This window comes from Panthera tigris, chromosome E1 (assembly GCF_018350195.1).
Source record: "Panthera tigris isolate Pti1 chromosome E1, P.tigris_Pti1_mat1.1, whole genome shotgun sequence".
NCBI lineage: Eukaryota > Metazoa > Chordata > Mammalia > Carnivora > Felidae > Panthera > Panthera tigris.
Window position 1 is genome coordinate 50,717,783 of NC_056673.1, and position 15,186 is coordinate 50,732,968.

Genomic DNA, 15,186 nt, shown 5'->3' on the forward strand with positions numbered 1-15,186 from the left:
GATGGAAAAAATTAAAAATGTTTTAGGAGAGCTATTAATTCTGGGTGAAATTTTTTTTCTAGAGGCCTTTTATTTTTATTTAGACATAGATCAAAACCATGTATGAGGTTAATATTAACTTATCCAACATGATATTGTTTTCATTAGAATTTTAAACCATAGCTTTATGCACTGATGAGCCTGACTCTCTTTTAATGATTGTCTTGATATCTCTTTAACTTTAAGAAGACAACAAGTTGAAAGTTTTTCATGATATTTTGCTTCAAGTGGCATGTTATTGCCTTTAAAAATACGAACCTGAGGAAGCAGTGATACTGCCTCCAGAATTTTTCCTAGAGGACACTGAGTCCCATCCTTGTTACTCTTAATGGATGTTCCTTGGTAAAGAACAAGTACCAGATGTGTAATGGGGCCCTCACTAAGAAAGACTAAGTCCTGTTATTGGATTTGGGGGGACGAAAAAGTTCTACAGGAGAATAATGGGTAAACCCAAAGAAATTCCTTTTCTTCTTAATATTTTGTAATCACATCCCATAACCCCATCTACAATTAGATGAAGGTTAGGTGTTGAAATCCTCAACATTTCCACAAATGGGAAAACGTTTCGTGAGATTTCCGTGGTTCAATACCATGGATTGAATAAAGGAATAGCAGGCTTCTAAAATCCAAGGAGACAGCTAAAAAATTGGATGCTGTACGAAATGCAAGTTAGGATCTTTACCAGAAAAGTACATCCAGGAGTCAGTGCGTCCATCTTATAGTTTTACAAGGTGCAAGTTGTGGTAGAGGAGAAAAGATTTTGGAATAAGGCGGACCTGGGTACAAATTATTAATAGCTTTCTCTTCGACAGATTTCTGAATCTCTCCAAACAGAAATTAAAAGGATTTGGGGAAGCAGAGTATCTAGTGGGGCCTCACCAGGGTTAACTGTCTTCCATTTGCATCGGTGTCTGGGTGAGGTTTATATTTAATTTGTTAATATCAACCACCAGAAGATATTCATCTTGGGGGTCACAGTTTTCTCCATGCACACACAAGCTCAGTAATGATACAGGAATTTTTTTCCTCCAAGAAGAATACAAGGAACTTAACAAGGTAAATTTGAACCTGTTTGAAGGTAGCTGTGGAATAGTGGAAAGAAAAATAGTCCTGCAATTCTAACCACAGACTCATCCTGATATGTTTAGCGGGTCGATCCTTAGCCTCCTCATTTGTGTGATGATGCCTAATTGGCAGGGTGGAGAGGACAATTTAGCGAGATGGATTATTCAAGTGTCTAGAATGTAGTAGGTGCTTAATAAAAGTCCATTATGGAAACTACAATAAGAACTAATTATCACTGAATGAAAATGAGGGACACCTGTCCTCCTGATACATTTTTAGTGTGGCAAAGACACCGTAGCACTTTGGTGTGCCTATTCTCTTTTCCCTTGGTTATATGGTTTCCCTGTTTTTAATTTTCCTAGGACAGTTTATATTGACATTGCATTAATTCTTTCTTTTCTGCAGGATGGCTTGTTATAAGCGAATTTACTGATTATCTCATTACAACCCTAAAAGTGGGTGAATTCTGTCCAATGTCTCTGATACAATCGAGCATGTCCCAACGTGTTTAATTTTTCTTTTTAACTTGCTGAATGCAGGTCGTGACCTGTTCTCCTCTGTTTAGCATGTTCCTGCAAGAAAAGGCTTTACTAGTGTCATCTGTTTCCATATAAGATTGATGTGCTATTTTACTTGCACAGAGATGGTGGCATGTCCCCAAATAGCTCACGTGTGATTTTGATTCTTTTTCCAGGAGTGAAATGTGTTTTGGATGGATGATTCACATACACTCAACCTGGTGCTCCTTGTGGCTGTACCTTGAGACCAAAGACACATTTTTGAGGGAGATGTTACAGATCATGCATGGGGTGGGGGTCAAGTTGACATATCTTTTAATGGAGTTCATGCTACAAAGTAATTATTAGGTGTTGTTTTGTTGTTTTTTTTTTTTTTTTGCCTCATGTATGAAGGGTTCTTACAAAATGTATGCTAGTTTTTAGTTGGTTTGAAATCAGTAACCAGGATACAAATTATATAGGAAAGGTCCCATAGAAATAAGTGAATGATAAGAACTGTGAATATGATCTTTCTGATTTTGAAAAATTCTAACACAAAAATTCACTTTCATATTCCTTCATGTTTCAGTCATGAAAAACTTTTACGATCCTTGAATAAACCTGACTTTTCCCTGAACCTTGAAAGGATATGGTTTGATACCCTATTTTGAAACCTGAATGAAAAGAGACCAATCATTGTAAAATGCTTTTCACATATTGTAAACGTGTGTCATTATCTGTACTTGACATCGCTTAGAAGGAAAACAAGGAACAGGGTATCATTTTTAACAATAAAACAAATGTAAAGAAATAAGTAACCATGCCAGAAACAGGCAATTATTTGTCTACTATATTTGTTTATGCCATTTTTTCCTAGTAGTTTTTTTTTTAATGAAAACAGAAAAGACATGATAGCAAGTCTCATAGTTTTAGACCCCTGAATAGCTCCAATTTCCAATAACCTTATGGCAGTAAAAGTTCTTTTTTTTTTTTTTTTTTTTTTTTGTGCTTACACTTGAGTTCTTAATCCAACACTGCCAGTGTGGCTGCAGTGGCTGATAATGGAGCATTCATACAATTTCTATTGTTAGAGAGTCAATGAAATAAAAAGTAGAGTGACTTGGTTATTAAGTAAATTCGACCTACGCCTTTGGGGCACCAAAAGTCTACGTGGAATCAGGAGAACTAATTGTTAAAAAGAAACAGCCCAGCTAGAAGATTGGTTACAAAGTATTGTACACAGGGAGAGTTGGCTGATCTTGGATTATGTTCAGCATCCCCAGATACCTAGTTTCAAGTAGCCCCGGTTTTCTTTTTTTTTAGGCTAATTTATAACGATTGGCATGTTCTGCTTTTTTTGTTATTATTAGCCAAATTTTAATTTTGGAAAAGCAAATCAAATAATTGGATGAGTTCTCGGAACTATTCTTTATGGAGCTTCAATGTTCAGATGTCCTGGACGTGGTAAGGTTAACACTGACCTTCAGAGTTGGAGACTAACTCTTCTGGTCTAATAGTCCACATGGATAATAATACCTGGAAGCAACAAAGTTACAAAGGATACAAATGATCTGTTCCAAGGTTTCAAGACCATCTGGTACTTTTTAGTGTTTCTTCCCTCATATTTCTCTGCTAATATATTTTCTTTCAGTGCAGAAACACTTTGGGATATAGACTGATGACAGTATGAAAGCTGTTTGGAACTGTAAATACTCACTTTCCTCACTGCTCCCCCCCCCCCCCCATATATGTGATAATGCTGAGAGGAAACAATTAAAAATAATGTCTATTTTATTGCAACTAAGTTTACAACTTTTCAACACAGCAACTACAGCAAGACTTGGAGAGACATCCAAAAGACTCATAAAATGCCCTTAAATATCAATTTGAAAGTGAATTTGTTTGCAGCCTTTCAGTTTTGCCAAAGAAGGGAAATTTCCTGAAATGTTAGTTGATTTTTCTCAGACTTGGGGTATAATGTCCTAGTTATTGAGATCCTCTGGAAATTATTGAGACAACTTGCAATGTTCTTATTCTCCCTCATCCAGGAATGAAATAAACAAGCATATATTTTATGGCGTGGCCATGGGAACCACTGGAATGCATTGACTGATTTGTTAAAGAAATGAGGTGGCAATAATGTCCTTTTTTTTAGATGCTGGTATCTGATATTTTCTCCCAAATAAACTCAATGATAAACCTAAGACTTCCTAAAAGTTCATTGGTATGCCTGACCAGTTTATTATTCTAAATCAAGGTTTCTCAACCTTGGCTCTATTGACATGTTGGGTCAGATAATTCTTTATACTGAGGGGATGGATGTCATGTGCGTTGTGGGATGTTTTTTTTTGTTTTTTGTTTTTTTTTTTTAATTTTTTTTTTTTCAACGTTTTTTATTTATTTTTTTTTGGGGCAGAGAGAGACAGAGCATGAACGGGGGAGGGGCAGAGAGAGAGGGAGACACAGAATCGGAAACAGGCTCCAGGCTCCGAGCCATCAGCCCAGAGCCTGACGCGGGGCTCGAACTCACGGACCGCGAGATCGTGACCTGGCTGAAGTCGGACGCTTAACCGACTGCGCCATCCAGGCGCCCCTTTGTTGTGGGATGTTTAGTAGCATCCTTGGCCTTTACCCACTAGATGCCAGTAGTTCCCTCCCCCACACATATAATAACGAATATCTATAGACATTGCCAAGTGGCCCCTGAGAGGAAATTGCCCTTGGTTCAGAACCATTGCTGTAAGTTTTGGAAAACAAAAACAAAACAAAACCAAGCCAAACATAGGCATTATACTTCCAAGGTTTAAGATGTTATCTAGGATATTACACTTATCTATCCTATCTATTCTATCGATCTATCTATAGACTATCTATCTTGTTCCTTGATCAGGAACAAGTATATATATATATATATATATACACACACATGTATATATATATATATCTCCTAAAGTATATATATATATATATATATATATATATATATGTGTGTGTGTGTGTATATATATATATATCTCCTAAAGTGTATATATATATATCTCCTAAAGTGTATATGTGTATATATATATATATATATGTGTGTGTGTGTGTGTGTGTGTGTATATATCTCCTAAAGTATATATATATATATATATATATGTATATATATATATATCTCCTATAAATATAATATGAATATATATATAGAATATATATATTTATAATATGGCATCTATCTATCTACTGATATGTGTGTGTATATATATATATATATGTGTGTGTGTATATATATATATATATATATATCTTTCTGTGTCTTTCATATACAATTCTCTAAACTCTTTGGCCTTCTAAAAGAAACCAAGGATTAGCTTAAGAATAGTCTTATAATTCTTGCAGTATGCAAGACATGTCTATTTTGAAAACTGATTTTAATGTGTGGGCTGCCTGTTCATTATTGATACAAACCATTTCTTACCTTCTGCACATCACCCATGGGATCTCAGATCTTAGTTGGGGAAGAATGTGTTTCTGGGCTCATATCAGTACTTTTCAGTGTATGTGCTGGTAGTACAATCTTATGTACAGCTGTCTCCAAGAGCTAGCCAGCAAGTACCTCATTGGGACAGGTTTACTATCTTCTTCCAACACCTTTTTTTCTCCTTTTCATGCTATAGGCATATTGATCTTGGTGAGAGAGCTCACTCAGAGGAGTAGTCAAGAAAGCAATATATTGAAAATAAAGCTATGTATGTGGCAAGAAAAGTATTCAAGGTAAGGAAGAAGATGGGGTTGCATTTTTATGATGTGTTAGAAAAAGTCATCCTTGAAAAATCTGGCTCTGGACTCCAACCATTATTCACTTTGGGGGAATGTATCATGCAGAAGATCTGATCTTAGGAAGTCTCACAATGACCTATGTTGTCTCGGGTGCGTTACTCAGAACGTGAACCAAGTTTCAATCTACGAAGGAATGTTGACTTAATGCAGCAGCTTTCTCTGAGCCAAGTTCCCTTCTTTGTAATCTCCCAAGTGTTATATTTAATCTACATTTGAAATAGAAAATATGTGAACATGGAATTTGGCCCACAGATTAATTATTTGGGTTTTCCGAATTCAGGAGAATTTACTTGCTGAAGCAGTTGTCCCTGAATTTTATCTCTTTACTCAAATCTCCACATATTGACATCCCTTTAAGGCTGCATGATTGAAGAGTTTTGATAACCTGAAAATAACCGTTGAATAAAGTCACTATACCTTTCCTCAGTGTTCCTGATCCCATGTTATTATGAATCAGAGTTTTAGGACTAAGATACAGGTCACTAGAATATTTAGAGTTCTCTCAAACAATTGAAGAAGAGTTAGTGTGATTCTTCACAAACTCTCCCAAGAAACAAAAGATAAAGAAGAACTTTAGGACTCATTTAATGAAGCCAAAATTACCTTGATATCACAGCTAGACACAGAACAAGTGAAAAAAACAAAACAAAACAAAACAAAACTATAGGCAGGATCTCATGTGAGCTTAGACCTAAAATTCCTAAAGAAAAATTTAACAACTTGAATCCAGCAAAATATAAAAAGAATTATGTGCCATGGTCAGTTGGGGCTCATTCCAGTTATACTATGCTAATTAAATATTCTCAAATGCATGCATTAATCCTATAGATCAAATTGGGGAGAATTGGCATTTTTACTATGTTGAATCTTCCTGTTGTTGACATAGTTGCCTCTCCATTTATTTAGATGTTCTTTTTTTTGGTCAGTATTTTATTTTTAAGTGTACATTTAACATAACCGTTTTCAGTGGTGTGTAATTTAAATTTTAGGTCCTATATATATATTGTTAGATGTATACATAATAATTTCTTTTTTTTTTTTGAAGATGTTTTCTATCTCTTGCTTTGGGATAATCTATATATTCTCTTTTTAATTAATGTGTATTTACATATAATATACATCTATAATAAATGAGTATTAAATTTTGTCATATATTTGATCTCTAAGTTAAAGAAGAAAAGTTACATGATCATATCAATTGGGAGATTAAAAGACAATATACATATATTCTCCAGAAACAAGAAATAGAGGGAGAATAGCCTCAATTTTCTAAAGAGCATGCACAAAAATATGAAGAGCTTTCATCATACTTAATGGTGAATGAGCTTTTCTAAGATCAGGAACCAGGTGAGAATGTTTGCTCTAACCGTTCTTATTCAACAGAATGCTGAAGTTCTATCCAGTGCAATAAGACAAGAAAAAGAAAAGGTATATGGATTGGAGAGGGAAAATTAAAACTGTACCTATTTCCAAATGACAAGATTGTACACATAGAAAATACCAAAGGATCTGCAAAAAACAAAAACCAAACAAACAAAACCCCAAAGCAACCCCACAAAACTTTTAGAATTAATAATAAGTTTTGTAAGATCACAGGATACAAAACAGCACAAAAAAACTGTTTTTCTATATATTTGCAGTGAATATATATGAAAATCAAAATTAAATACAAGTCTATTTACAATCAGTCAAAAAAAGAAGAAATTTTGAAAAATCTAGCAATATATGTATAGGACCTGAAAACTATAAATCATTGAAAATGTTAAATGCATGCTGAAAATTATAAAACACTGAACATCTAAATATATGGTGAGACAATCATGTCAAGGACAGAAAATCTCAACATAGTAAAAATAAAAACACCAATTCTCCCCAATTTGATCTATTAAGCTAATGCAATTCATGTCAAAACTCCAATAATGTTTTTTTGCAGATTTGGAGAAGCTCATTCTAAAATTTATATGCAAAGCACAGACCCAAGAATAGCTAAACATAATTTTGAAAAAGAATAAACTGAGAGGGATCATCCTACCCAAAGTTAAGACTTAATGTAAGTTTACAACAATACAAGAATATGGTCTTTTCAACAAATGGTGCTGAAACAAACAAAGAAAGGCAAATAAATAAATGTCAGTATAAATCTATACTTACAGAAAAATTAATTCAAAGTTCATGGATTATAATGTGAAACTATAAAACTTTGAGAATAAAACAGAAAAATTTTAGAACCTAGGGCTAAATGAGGAGTTCTGAGACATGACACCAAAAGCATGATCCATACAAGAAAATAATTATATTGGACTTCATCAAAATTAATTTCTTTGTTCTGTGAAAGACAATGTTATTGTTTTAATATAGGGTTTTTTTTTAAATTTTTAATGTTTAGTTTTTATTTGTGAGAGAGATAGATTGTGAGTGGGGGAGGGTCAGAGAGAGAGGGAGACACAGAATCTGAAGCAGCCTCCAGGCTCTGAGCTGTCAGCACAGACCCTGATGCGGGGGCTCTAACTCACCAACCTCAAGATCATGACCTGAGTTTTAGTCGGACATTTAACCAACTGAGCCACCCAGGTGCCCCGACAATGTTAAGAGGATGAAAATTTAATCTAAAGACTAGGAGAAAATATTTTCAAGTAACAACATCCGAGATAGGACTTGTATATAGAATATATAAAGAACTTTCAAACCCCAACATTAAAAAAGAAAAAAAAAAATCAATTAGAAAATGTGCAAATAAAATGAAGAGAAATTTTATCAAAAAAGAGTACAGATAGAAAATAAACACAGGAAAGGATGTTTGTCCTCATTAGCTATTAGTGAAATGCAAATTAAATCTCAGTAAGATATAACTATACACCTATTAAAACAACTTGAAAAGCCAATGATTAAGTAGTTAATGGCCAAAGTTGGAATGACTTGAGCCACAAAATCTATAACATAGTGTTGAATTATATCCCAGAGTATAAAATAAATGTACATGAATCTGGTGTAAATAAATCATGGGAAAAAAAAATAAATGGAGAAAAGACAAAATTTTCCTTATAAAATAATTCCAGATATCACATGTAGATACGCCTGCCCTCTAGGAGGTGAATCTTACAGATTCCTTTTTTTTCTTAATTATTTATTTATTTTGAGAGGTGGGGAGGGCTAGAGAGAAAGGTAGAGAGAATCCCAAGCAGGCTCCGCACTGACAGCTGATGTCAGGCTCAAACCCACAAACCTTGAGATCCTGACCTGAACCGAAGTCAGGTGTTGAACACTCCACAGACTGAGCCATCCAGGTGCCCCTAAACTCATTTCTAAAGAATAGAGTCCAGGAGAGAAAAATATTAACTTAATACTTCCTTGGCCAGATGATCAGGGTTAACATTATGGTGATGTTATGTGAAATCTGTAGACCCAGTAACATTAAGTGATGATAAAGGTACTTATTATCTCTGTGGTATCCTTTCTAAACTCCATACTCAGGTTCAGTTATGAAAACAAAACAAAAAACAAACCATTGGATAAACCTAAACTCTAGAACACTCTACAAAATGCTTGACCAATTCTCTTCAAAACTAATAAGGTCATAAAAAAAGAGGAAAAGCTGAGAAACTATCATAGACCAGAGGAGACATGACAACCAATGTGTTATCCTGGATGAGATCCTGGAACAGAACAAGAACATTAATAGAATAAAAACAACTGCTGAAATCTGAATAAAGTCTGGAGTCTAGTTAAGAGTAATGTTCCCATGTCGATTTCTTATTTTTGACAAAGATACCACAGTAATGTAAGATGATAACTTTAGGGGCAATTGAAATTGGTGAGGGGTTTATGAGAACTCTCTGTACTATCTTTGCAATTTTTCTGTAAATCTAAAATTATTCCAAAATCAAAAGTATACTTAACATAGATTATGATTTAAGCAAAAAGTATAAAAGTCCTAAGAATAAATAAAATCATGTACAAGAGAAAAATTTTTAATTTTATTGAAAGATAATAAGTAAGATCTAAATGAATTGAAAAGTGTAATAAATTCATTCATTAGAAGAAACAATATTACAGAGATGCTACTTCTCCCTAAATTGCAATGGTGACAGCAAAAATGTCCTTATAGTGCCAACTTGTTGACCTTTGAAAAATAAAAATAGAAAGCTAAAGAACCTAATTTAAAAGTACATGACTAATTGATGTAAAATACTTTTAATGAAAGATGTAATGATTTAATGTTCTAGTCATCATAATGATTAATTAAATGGGACCATTTCAGTTATTTATTGATTTCATGAACAAAAATGCACTGAATGCTTTATGTACCAGAGGCTTTTTGGAAAACACTCTTCAAGAGTGAACACAGTTAGGGGCACCTGGCTGGCTCAGTTAGAAGAGCATGTGACTCTTGATCTCAGGGGTACAGAGATTACTTAAAATAAAACAAAAACTGGGGCGCCTGAGTGGCTCAGTCGGTTAAGCCTTTGACTTCGGCTCGGGTCATGATCTCACGGTTGTGAGCTCGAGCCCCGTGTCAAGATCTGCGCTGACAGCTCAGAGCCTGGAGGCTGCTTCAGATTCTGTGTCTCGCTCTGTCTGCCCCTCTGCTGCTTGCATTTTGTCTCTCATATTGTCTCAAAAATAAATAAACATTAAAAAAAAAAATCTTTAAATAAAAGAATGAACAAAGTTTTATATCAGCTTGCCGCTCTACTCTGATAGCAACCCTCAATGTTATTTTGAAGGTAAATGCGGGGAGACCAGTAAAGATATACCTACATTTCAAAGCAAATAGATGAGCAGAATAAGCTGGTATTTTTTCAACTGGTTTTGTCTCCTTTGATACTTCGTAGACAGAATCCCACATGTCTGCATGGAGCTAGTCAAACAATAATGAGAGCAAATCAAAGAGAATTGATGGAGTAAGTAACAAAGGCAATCAGGGGTGCCCAGCTGGCTCGTTGGTGGAGTATGTGACTCTTGATTTTGGGATTGTGAGTTCAAGCCCCACTTTGGGTGTGGAGATTACTTAAAATGAAATCTTAAGAAAAAGGCAATCGGAGGAAAGTACGCAGTTTTCAGTCCTGAAATAATAGCACTTTTAAGTAACTTCTCATGTTCCAGATGGTGGGATAAGGCCTTGGTTACTATTCTTCCAACCCTTTTATTGGTCTCAAGAAGCCATGATGAGTATGACTCTATTACAGATTAGGAAATAGACTTGAAAAGGTTACTTGATATATCGAAACCCATAGAACTAGTTAAGTGGTGGAGTCAGGATTAGGATCCAAGTCCATACTGTCAATCTCTTGCTTTATCCATCTGAACTCACACTCCCTAAGAAGCTTCCCTGTAGAACAAGCAAGGGCTAATTATTTCAAGGATTTGGGCACCCAGTGAGGCTGTTTGTTTAAGTTAAAGTGAAAATGGAACCATTCTCATTTTCTCTTGATAATAAATCCTTAAGTCCTACAAACTCTAAATAAAATGCTGTGGAATTAAGTGGAACTGTGTTTCCTTAGGGGAAAAAAAGTGGGGGGGGGATTGAATTTCAAGCCAAATGATTGCTGGAAAGAGTCATGCATGTGAGACAGCAGCAGTACTCTGGAGGTCCCGCCATATTGGGACAGGTCCTAATTGGCGGAAAGAAAGGGAAAGATTCCTAATGAATATAATAACAGGGAGAAATGGAACAAAAAAGACTCCTTTCTCTTCTCCTTCTAATCAAGGGCCCTGATAAAAGACACGCAGACACATAGCAAGAGCATTCCGAGGTTGAATCACATTGATTTCCAAACCTGCTGTCATTTAAAATGCAGGTTCAGAAACATAAGCAACCAACAATCATAGAAAACCCTCTCATCTTGGGCCAAATTCTGAGCTGAACTAACACGGGATATTTTCTAGAAGCTTATTAAATGCTTGGCAAACATTAAACAATCCTTTATTTGTTATAAAATTATTCTTAAGCTTCAATGATACTAATAGGTTTAAGTCAAGAGACAAACGTGGGGGAAAATGTTAATGACCACTGTTCAAGCTAATATGAAACACAAGGGCGGGACCATTTTAATCATTCATTTATATTATTACAGGTGCCCCCTTTGGTGACTTTTTGTACTAGTGCCTTTGATCTCCACTGTAGGAAATGCTCTGCTCCATTTCAAAAGAGATTGCCTTATGCCCCATTTGTTGGCTGTTGGATCAAACCAGCAACAGACCTCACAGATAGAATTCCACCATTGGCCATTCACAAAGAGGTAAATTGTAAGTCCTTTGCCTCACTTCCAAGTATTTCTTTCAACACAGACAGTTTTTTAAATATCTATTTGTTAATATTAACATCTGCTTGGTTGCTACTAAGGTTTAGAATTTGAGGCTGATCATAAAATGGTTTGCCGAAAGCTTTTTATTTTCAGCTATTTAAAGAAAAAAAAATTGGGGGAGCCTGGGTGGCTCAGTCGGTTAAGCATCTGACTTTGGCTCAGGTCATGATCTCACGGTTCGTGGGTTCGAGCCCCGTGTCAGACTCTGTGCTCACAGAGTGGAGCCTGGAGCCTGCTTCAGATTCTGTGTCTCCCTCTCTCTCTTCCCCTTCCCTGCTCATACTCTGTCTCTCAAAAATAAATAAACATTGACAAAAATTTTTTAAAAAATAAAGAAAAAAAATTAAGCCTGGGTAGACTTCGTAAAACGTGTGTTTTAAAACGTTGGCCTTACGCCTTTGCTGCTGATGATAATAACACTCCTATCTGCAATTTAAAACCTGATTTTAGATAAGGATGCTGCTACTGAGGCATGATTAGCAGAGGGAAGCCTTTGAATTTTCCATGGGATTATTCCTGTTGCCATACCTTTTAAGTCTCGGGCCCAGGAACGCATGAATTTTTGAGGTAAAGGGAAGGCAGTTTGCCATCATGGGGAACAGTTAACATAACTGGTCCTTGTAAAGACCAGCAAGTATGGCTCATTGGCACTTTGTTTTAATTATCTAAGAATAAATTAAGGAAGACGAAGTAGTAATGTAGAATAATCTGGGATTTATAGTGAAGGTCCTGGGATCAAAATCAAAATTTGCCATTTTTTTTTTTGTTGGTTAGCCTTGTGTAAGCCGATTTACCCCGCACAGTCTCCATTTCCTCGTCTCTTATTTGAGACCAATAACATTGGCTTATATCGATGAATAGTTGATTTGATACTTATGAGAACAGCTTATAAATGGTAAATCCTACATAGATTTTGTCAAAAATAATGACTGAGCCAAAAGGCCCGAGTTGTACGGAATTTGGGAGAGTATTAGAAGGAGTTAATAACACAATATGGAAAAGTGAAATATCTAGATTCGTTTTCTATCACTGCATAACAAATTGCCACAATCTTTGTGGCTTAAAACAACATACATTATCTCACAGGTTCTGTGGCTCAGGAGTCTGGGCATGACTTTCTTTGCTGGGTCCTCTGAAAAGCTACAATCAACGTGTCACCCAGAGCTGAGTTCTCATCTGGAGGCTTGATTAGGGATGGGTCCACCATCGAACCCACTCAGGTTGTTGGCAGAATTCATCTCCTTGTGCTTGGAGGATTGAGGTCCTTTGCTGCCCACTGGCTATTTTCCAGGGCTGCTCTTAACTCTAAGAGATCGCCACTGTCCCTTGCCATGTGGCCCTTTCACAAAACTCCTCCTCCAAAGCCTGCAAGAGAGAAATTCTTTAGCATGAGTCCACTAGCAGGGCAGTTTTATAGAATGGAATCGTGGGGGTGACATCATTGCCTTTGTCATGTAACTGACACAATCAAAGGAGTGACAGCCATCCCCTGCATTTTCCGTGGTTGGAAGCAAGTCCCTGTTCCTGCCCGAACTCAAGGGAAGCAGATTTTACAAAGGCAAGATTCATGAGGCCTACTTAGAGTCTGTCCACCAAACTATTCATTTTTAGGTCCCTAAACGTTAAGTATTCACATCAGAGCATTTTTTTTAGTTCATACAATACAGACTTTAGGCATTGTTCTCCCTCCTCCTTTTATGTATGTATGTATGTATGTATGTATGTATGTTAGCAGATCCTACCATAGAAACCAGCACATAATACAAAAATAGAATATGCCACATCCCTGCAAAATGCAAAGTATACAGACTACTCTATTGACAAGCCTAAACTGGGTGTCTGACTTTACTATTCTCCTTAAAGCAAAATGAAGTTTTAGTTTCAGTGAGAGTGGGTAGACACAGTGAGTGTTGCCACTTGGGCCAATTATCATGGGGATCACTTCTCTGAAATCATTTTCCATTCTTCTTTCTCCACGTTACTCTGTGCCCTGGGAGGCTGACCTGTATAAATTCTACCAAGCCTTCCAAAATCCAGTTGTGTTCAGCCATTGGGAGGCCACAGTCAGAGTGAAGAGAGGAGTGAGGTCACTTTATCTGTCCCTGAGTGCCTTCTTCATGGGCTCGGTTTAGATTGCCTCCACCTCTCATCCTTCAACCCCAAATATCATCCTCTTGTTCTGGCTGTCCTTCTACATGACACTACTACCAGGATTCAGTCTCTTCCCTCATCCCTCTCATGGATGCTACTAGTCATGGGGCACCACCCTGTGAGTGTGTGTGTGTGTGTGTGTGTGTGTGTGTGTATTTTCTCTGAGCCTTCACTACAACTTTGCTAATAATTCCTTCCTCAAATTACCATAAATTGAGTGTGGCATTTTTTCTTGCTGGGACTCTGGCAGATAAATCACCCAAAGAATGTAAGTTTTATGAACACAGGGATTTGTACATAAAGGGTAATCAAAAAATTATTGAGGAAGGAATGAGAAAAAAATGACTCTTTGCCAGAGAAGGCAGCCTTTTTCCCATTTGTCTTTTTCTTTTTGAGAGAGAGCAAGCATGAGTGGAGGAGGGTCAGAGAGAGAGAGAGAGAATCCCAAGCAGGCTGCTCACTGTCAGCATGGAGCCCAGTGTGGCGCCCTCACCCATGAAACGTGAGATCATGACCTGAGCCAAAATCAAGTCAGATGATTAACCGACTGAGCCAACCAGGTGCCCCTTCCATTTGCTAATTGTTTTTTCTTTTCTTTTCTTTCTTTCTTTCTTTTTTTTTTTCTAATTAAGTATTTCTTGATGGGATTCTTCTACCTCCTAGATTTCCCCCAGTAAGGAGAGTCAAGGTGATGATCCCTATTTGCTGAAAAACCTTCCCAAAGGCCTGAGATGATAAGAATCGCCTGTTCCAGAAGAGGTAAGGGCATTGATTCCCTGCTTTCTCTCTTACCCTTTTCAAGGAGACAGGTAAGGGGAGGTGGGGGAAGCAAGCTGTGTATATTTGTAACAGAATCTCAGCGCTGATTGCTATGTTTTATGATGTCATAATCCACATCTGTCTTTGGTGGAAAAGGCAACCATGCAGAAACAAAGGTTGTAATATTAAATGAGAATATTATACCATGTTAGAAGAAGGTCAAATAAGTAAGAATATTGGAGAAAGCTAATTTTTTTTTAAAAAGTAGGCACTCTACAAGGAAAATCTAAGTACAAGTATGGGCAATTGTGGGATAACCACTCAAGGAAGTATGAAGTGTTTGATTTTTTAAAAATAATGGAAAAGGAACTTTGGCTGGATATCCAATATTACATTGTAAGAGTAAAATTGGGAACTATTGTGGGATTGAATCAATAATTTTGAAGGCTTGTCATGGCTAGATCATGGGACTATTTTGTCATGTTTTGGTGTCAATATTTGCTTAGTAGTGTCTGATCAATGAGATATCACTGTGAGTTCTCAAACATTTG

At 36.3% G+C, this 15,186-nt stretch overlaps 1 protein-coding gene across 11 annotated transcripts in view; it reads left to right on the forward strand.

Annotated features, from left to right (window-relative positions):
- Positions 1–5,295: 5,295 nt before the first annotated feature.
- The window catches only part of KCNJ16 (potassium inwardly rectifying channel subfamily J member 16), a 165,455-nt gene continuing 155,564 nt past the window's right edge, over positions 5,296–15,186 (forward strand). For 5 of the 11 annotated variants that reach the window (XR_006211042.1, XR_006211043.1, XM_042965961.1 and 2 more), the window contains exon 1: positions 14,785–14,811. The gene's annotated coding sequence lies outside the window, so the exon portion shown is untranslated. The other 6 variants (XM_042965957.1, XM_042965954.1, XM_042965958.1 and 3 more) reach the window with 6 other exon arrangements.